The sequence below is a fragment of the Peromyscus leucopus genome, chromosome 14 (assembly GCF_004664715.2).
Source record: "Peromyscus leucopus breed LL Stock chromosome 14, UCI_PerLeu_2.1, whole genome shotgun sequence".
Taxonomy (NCBI): domain Eukaryota; kingdom Metazoa; phylum Chordata; class Mammalia; order Rodentia; family Cricetidae; genus Peromyscus; species Peromyscus leucopus.
In genome coordinates, this window is record NC_051075.1 from 88710809 (window position 1) to 88716416 (window position 5608).

Below are 5608 nucleotides of genomic sequence, written 5' to 3' on the forward strand. Positions count from 1 at the left end.
GCATGCTGCGTCTCAGTCTTTTAGAGTTTGGTTCATCTGTTTTATATTGCTGAAGCCTGTATCTCCAGTTACCCTGTTTGAAGGAAACAGACAAGATGGACGACGGCAGGTACGGATCTTGTTTGACTCTTCCGAAGGAAAGGTAGCACCAGCCTGCAGCCTGAGCACAGGTCCCAGGATGCTGGGAATGTGCCCAACATTTATAGAAGATAATAGCACAGTGACAAAAGCTTAGTTGTCCCTAATAGAAATACTCTAAGAGGCTGGGGGAAAAGGTGGTTTGTCTGTACAAAAGCTTCTCTGGTATGCTTTCACATTCAAATGGGATAATCCTTTGTGTCTCGAAGCTCTTACAGCCTGGGGAAGCATTGAACCTTGCAGAGAAACCTGTATCTACTCTCCTCAGTAAATGACCCTTACAGAGGCCATTTATTGGGAAGCTGGGCATGGTGGCATAGGCCAGGCCCAGTGTTCAGTAGGTGGTGGCAGGAGGATCCGGAGTGGAAGGACCTGGCCTTCATGAGCACATGTTTGTAAATAAGTAAAATGCTCCCATCTGAGGGAAGCCAAGGGTTTCTTTCTGCCTGGGAAACTTGCTCCTGAATGTCAACTTAGCATCAGTAGTGGTTGGATTTTTATTAACAATTTGACCTTTTAAAGCCATCAGAGGAAGAGGATGATAGATTACTACTTGGAAACTATATAAAACATGCTTGCTTTGTGGGGATCCAGGCTGGGTATTTCTTGTTTTATTTATTTATTTGTTTGTTTGTTTGTTTTCTTTTTTGAGACAGGATTTCAAGTAGCCTCAGCCAGGCTGGCCTTGAACTTCTGATCTTCCTGCCTCTGCTTCCCAGGTGTTGGTGTTACAGACATGAGCCACCATACCTATTTTAGGTAATACTGAGGATTGAACCCAGGGTCGGTGCCTATGAAGCAAGTGTATTTGAACTAAATCCCCAACCCTAGTTCTTACATTTAAAATGAGTCTTGGAATGCTAGGCATGTTGATGGGACCTGCCTGTAATTCCATCGCTTGGAAGGCAGAGGCAAGAGGATCGCCCCAAGGTCAAAGCCAGCTGGGTCTACACAGTGAGTCACAGGCCAGTTAGGCTACGTGGTAAGATGGATCTTGATAGTCATATACATGAGTCTTGTTTAGAGCATATAATTAGATTTTAAAGACCCATTGTCATTTAGTCAGGAATCTTCAATTTTTATAGAAGTATTTTATATCTTGTATTGTCCCTGTTTTGTTGACTCTGTGTGTGTGAGGGGGTGTTCCTTCTGTAGGCATTTTCTTTGCAGTTATCAAAGGAGTTGTATAAAACATTGATGGTAACATTCTGTTTGAAACTGATAGCACCTTCAGCCATGTGCAGAAACTACTTCACATCTGTCCTTGTGTTAGCAAAGTCAAAATTTTTACCTTTTTTTTAAAATTGTAATTAAAATTTGTTTTTATGCGTATGGGTGTTTTGCCTACATATATGCTTGTGTACTACATGCATGCCTGGTGCTTGAGGAGGCCAGAAGACAGTGCCAATCCCCTGAAACTGGAGTCGTGGATGATGGCGAGCCACTGTTGGTACTGGGAACCGAACCTGGATGCTCTGGAGGTGCTCTTCATCACTGAGCCATTTCTCCAGCCCCTGCTTTTTTTCATTCTTTGCGTCAGCTGGCCTCATTTGCAGTCCTCCGTGTCAGCCTTCCGAGTGCAAAGGTTGCAGGCTGGGTCACCATGCCACCTATGGACTGATAATGCATACAAAATATAAAAAGACACAGGTTAGGGGCTGGAGACTAGCTCAGGATTTAAGAGTACTGGCTGCTGTTGCAGAAGATCCAGGTTCATTTCCTAACCCACCTGGGGCTGCTCACAGTCCTCTTTAAATATAATTTCAGGGGCTATGATGCTCACTTGGCCTTCAGAGGTACCTATACTGTATGCTACACATATACTTAGGCACATACACATGCACACACACACAGTTTTCTTTAGTTTTTGGTTTGGTTTGTTTTCTGGTCTTTGAAGTGTTGGGGCTAGAAAGATGGCTGAGTGGTTAAGAGTACTGGCTGCTGGTCTTCTAGGGACTGGATTTGGTTCCTAGCACCTACTTGATGGCTCGCAATAATCTTTAACTCCAGTTTCAAGGGCCTAATGGCCTCTTCTGGTCTGTGCAGACACCAGGCATGCAGACAAAACCCCCATCCCTAAAGGAAAAGTAGAGCACAGCCTCATGGGTAGTGGCTGGTTCCCTCAGCACCCTGTGCTTGCTTTAGAAGTGTAGCAGTACTGTGTTGGCGGTGGCCTCACACAGCTTATTTCCCTAGTTCTTGGCTGCACCAAGAGGTGACAGTAAGCGATTGGCCTTTCCTATCTAGGTCTGTAAGTGTATCAGCCATGTGGATTCTTGGAACACACACGTTAGGCAACTTGTGATACGTAATTTTCACTGCCTCCCTAGCCCTGGCCACCATAAGATGTCGCTGCCATCAGGGATCACAATAGCATCCTCACAGGCTTTTTGGAGCCGCCTTGATCTACATTTTTTTTACCATTTGGAAAAACTAGTGACACTATTTTATTTGCTATCAGGATAGAGTATTGGAGCTCTCAGGCAGATCCTTTGCATTCTGCTCTGTCCAGGGCATCGTTATCTTTTTCACACTGTTGGCTAAGTTCCAGAGCTGCCGACTTCTTAGAATTACAGAAAATTGGCGAGCTGCAGGTGACTCCATGAGAACGCCAATGACCTGGACTTGGTCAGAATTAAGAGCTTGGTTTATAATAAGACTGTACACAGCAGTGCCAACAAGGCTATGTAAAAGAGTTCCTTCTACAGAACCCACATGCATGCTCCGAGCAACTGCACCTTAGCTAAGTGCAGTTTATTAGCAGGGGCCACATTAAGTGCTACTAGAATTTACAGTGGTGGTGGTGGGGGGGATGTGCAAACCCTGCAAAATAACTCGATTTGCCTCAAGGGAAAGTGATAGTGGTCAGAGGGGCCAGCTCCAAAGGCTGGCCCAGGGGTGGCCTTGGCTCTTGGTAGTCAGCCACATGTCCATTCCGGTGGTGACCATACTCAAACTTGATTCGAAGCTCACCAATCTTGGATTGTGGGAGTAAGTCCGGATCCACTCAATAATAAAGGGTGTTGGCTCCTTTTGATCCGGGGAAGTGTTACCAACTTTGAGGAAGGTTTTCAGCTCCAAAGGTTTCAGCACTGGCTGCTTCTCTATTCGGCCATAGGTTTCTGCTATGCTCTCTACCTCCACTTTAGGGCATTTAAACAGCTCGTAAGCCCCATCCTGGTTCTGGATAAAGTTCCGTGTGACTTCCAGGGGCATCTCTAGGGTGTTTAAAATTTGTTTTACTTGCAGAATATTAGTAATATGCCAGCTGTATCTTATTCTCAATTCACAACTAGAACAGGCCACTTATTTATTATTTTTTATCAATTTATTTGCTTTTGGGTTTTTTTTGTTTTTGTTTTTGTTTTGAGATGTGTTCTTACTCTGTTACCCAGGCTAGTCTAATACTCATAGCAATTCTCCTGCTTCATTCTCACAGGTGCCAGGAGTATAAGCATGAACTACCATACTCAACCAGTTTGAGCCTTTTTTTTTTTTTTTTTTTTTTTTTGGTTTTTTCGAGACAGGGTTTCTCTGTGTAGCTTTGCGCCTTTTCCTGGAACTCACTTGGTAGCCCAGGCTGGCCTCGAACTCACAGATATCCGCCTGCCTCTGCCTCCTGAGTGCTGGGATTAAAGGTATGCGCCACCACCGCCCGGCTTGAGCCTTTTTTTTTTTTTTTTTTTTTTTTTAAAGATTAGAGGTGTGTGTGTGTGTGTGTGTGTGTGCGCGCTCCCACAGAGGCCAGAAGAGGCATTAGATCCGTTGGAACTGGAGCTGCAGGCAGTTGTGAACCACCTGATCTGGTTGTTAGGAACTGAACCCAGATTCTCTGTAAGAACAGCAGGCACTTGTTTTTTGTTTTGTTTTGGTTTTCGAGACAGGGTTTCTCTGTAGTTTTGGTGCCTGTCCTGGATCTCGCTCTGTAGACCAGGCTGGCCTCGAACTCACAGAAATCTGCCTGGCTCTGCCTCCCGAGTGCTGGGATTAGAGGCGTGTGCCACCGCCGCCGGGCCAGCAAGTACTCTTAATTGGAATCATCTCTCCAACCCACAGACTGATGCTTTTTGTTTTTGTTTTTGTTTGTTTTTGTTTTTTTCTGAGACAGGGTTTCTCTTGTAGCTTTGCGCCTTTCCTGGAACTCGCTTTGTAGACCAGGCTGGCCCTGAACTCACAGAGATCTGCCTGGCTCTGCTTCCCAAATCCTGGGATTAAAGGCGTGCGCCACCACCACCGCCGCCGCCGCCGCCGCCTCCCAGCCAGACTGATCCTTTAAACCTGTTAGACTGTGTCACTTCTTGGGCTACCCAAGAGCCTAATTGACTTTCCCGTTAGTCTGTGGAGGCCTTTGAGGCACACATCCCTCTCTCCTACACCTCATCATCATCACATGGCTCCAGCCTTTGGCCCAGACTTATTTCTTGGCTTTACCCACTCCTGGAAGCTCTCGGTACAGGAGTTTGTCACTGTTCCTCTCCTCTTTACTAGAAATCTATTCAGTCTTGCATCAGGGCCAGCCTGGTAAGCTCACCACCTGATCTCCCCCTCCACATACCATCCCCACCCCAGATCTAGTCTGGAGCACATATCCAGTGCCCTGGCTTAGTCCATCCCCAACATTCAGGCTTTGGCCAGGAGGTACATTGTATGTACCAGCACAGTCTCCCCTCCTACCACCTGACTTGATCCCTCCATGGCACATTCAATATCCAGACCCAGCCCAACCTGTACATCTGGAGCCAGGGCCCAGCCTGATGTGTCTGTTTCTATCCTATGCACACACACTGCAATCCCCAGATCTAGCCTGGGCCCCACATCTAAGGCCCTGGCCTTATCTGGTCAGCTCTACACATACCACACCCAACTCCCAGGCTTTGGCCATAACCTGCCTGACAGCCCAGCCCAGCCCACCTCCTATGCATGACTTTTGCCTGGACCATATCCAACCTCCAGGGCCAGTAGGGCCCAGCACATCTTACACTGCAGCCCAGCCTGGTAACTCCACATCTGACACAACAAAAGAAGTCCGCATGCCCAGGTTTCATTGCCAAAATACAAACCAATCCACCAGTCCTGTAGAATTACCCAGATAGACCTCAGTCCCCCCTCCCTCAATCCACCAGTCCTGTAGAATTAACCCAGATAGACCTCAGACCACAGAACTTAACGCTCGCATGCTTCAAAGAACTGAAGGAATCTAGAGATGACACAAACAGCTCAGTGAACTTAAAGAAAATGTAATAAAAGAGTAAACATCGGAATGATGCCCAAGAAAACACCAACATAATGGTGAATAAAACGACAACCTAAAATTTAAAAACAATTCAATGAAAAATATTGAAGAGCATACAAGCTGGAATGAAGATGGAATTGAAATAATCCAACTAGAAACTTAAGGGAAAGTCTTACAAGTAGAATGGATCAAGTAGAAATAGAGTATTAGGACCCGAAGAGCAAGTAAAAGAACTAG